This window comes from Acanthamoeba castellanii, assembly GCF_000313135.1.
Source record: "Acanthamoeba castellanii str. Neff unplaced genomic scaffold scf7180000084670, whole genome shotgun sequence".
In the NCBI taxonomy this organism is placed as follows: domain Eukaryota; phylum Discosea; order Longamoebia; family Acanthamoebidae; genus Acanthamoeba; species Acanthamoeba castellanii.
This window is the reverse complement of record NW_004457278.1, coordinates 8,300-10,355: the sequence shown is the minus strand read 5'-3', so window position 1 is coordinate 10,355 and position 2,056 is coordinate 8,300.

The window sequence follows — 2,056 nt, the reverse complement described above, 5'->3', positions numbered from 1 at the left end:
CCTCGTTGCCAGCGCTTGTGCACCTCCAGAGTAAGCTGGTAGTTACCAGAAGGTGACGCTAGTTACTCTTCGATGGAACGTTTTGATATCCAATGCCTACAACAATAAAATAACAAATATCAAAACAAGGTCTGGAATCTTGGTCTTCTTCTTGCTCACTCATCTGCATCAGCTGAACATGCTTCAGGCGCTGATGCAGGAGCACAAGTACTTCATTTACACCAACAATCAGCTGTGGCAGCGCTCGTTCTCCTTTGGAGAGCACCAAGCACCATCACAGCCACAGTTACCACAAACATGCTTAGGTGACATGCGGTGCACATGAGGTTCAGGACGTATATGTACTAGGAGGCCAAGGAATAGGTAGAAGAGGTGTGTATAATATATATCGCCCTTGACCAACACAAACTCATATCTAGATAAAGGGGTCAGAGATAGGGAAGAGGGAACAAAGGGAGAACAGTATCAACACATAAAGGAGGAGCACGACACAGGCACAAGTCCACATCTCACTCCTCCCATACTAATCAGGCTTGTTGCATCAGTGACATTTCAATTTCCATTGAGGCGTGCACTACAATGCCTCAGTAGAGGCGTCCTTGAGTTTTTGGTCATGTAGGTAGCAGGGAAGTAGCTCATCAGCCTGTAGATCCTCTTCATCAACCCACACATTGTACCAGGCCATGTGCCCTGCATATCAGACAAGGAACTGCTGCCCACACTTTCCTCAAGGTTGGTAGTTGAGGATGGCCTCTATCTCAATGTCTTCACCATCATCCACATCTCCAGCCTGTTGATCTTGTAGCCGTTGCATGAAGTCAGCTAGGCCCTCGTTGAGTTGGCATGGCTTGACACATTGGACACTGACTACTTGTTGGTCATGCAGGTTGTTGACATGCTGGAGGGCCAACACCAGCTGCCCCTCACCTCACTTACTCAGTAGGGGCCTTTCCACATATGTGCAAGCTTGGCCATCTTGCCATGAGGGAGGTGGGCTGCCTGGAGCCACACCTTGTCCCCAGCGTGGTAGTGGCTCTGCTCTCATTGGAAGTTGAACGCCCTTTGATCCAATTGCTGCGCCCACTCTTGGTTTGTGTGCATGTAGGTGTGAGCATTGTGTAGTCAATTCACCAGCTCACTCCTGTGTCACTCAGGCGTCATGGCCATCTGTCCAGCTTTGAGGATGATGTGCTGGCTCAGCTTTGGGTTGTCAGGCAGCTCCTGCCACTTGAGGTAATGAATGAGCAGTTGCAGGTCAGGGTCCTCCCTCTGCAGCCATCAGACATTGTTGATGGAGAGCTCCTTGTGCTTGGTGTCCTCCATGGCCTTGGGGTCCTCTTGCTTGATGTGGTCCTCCTGTTCAGCCAGTGCTATCCAGCCCAGGCCCCCTTCTTTGGCTGGCATTTCCTTGCCCAGTCCTCCTGCTGCAATGACATTGGTCTTGCTGCAATGCACAGCATTGTGTTTGTGGCTGGTCAGCCTGCTGGCTCCACATTCAACTGGTCTGTGTTGACAGTCCTGTGCCCCATATGATGGCTAGACCACCTGACCACTCCTTCCTCCCAACTGTAGCATGTGCAACTGGAGGGGTCCTTTGATCCCCTCATCATCACCACCACTAGGTCTGGCTGCTCCTCATGGGCCTCACCATCATTGATGGGTCCACACATCATGGCATCAGCATTCACATGGTGTAGTCCTGGTTGGTATCAACACTGTGTCCAGAAAAAGGTGATAGTGGTACTTTTTAATGAAACTAAAAACAGGTGTACATGAGATAAAAACACTGTGGAATTTGAATGTACACAGAGAAGAGAAGTTTTATTTACAGGTGTCTAAATATTGCTTGAAGGGTGGGTGGGGTAACTCCAGTGTTGGCGTTAAAGTCAAAGCCACAAGCTAAAACAGACCCCATTGGAACAGTGCTTTCAGAGCCATGGTCAGTCCAGTGGCCATTAGCAAAGTTCCACCAGTGGACATGGAGCCTCTTATGGAGAACGCTGATGATCTTGCATATCCAAAAGTCCTGAGTGTCTTCATCAGCATCAGCCCAGAC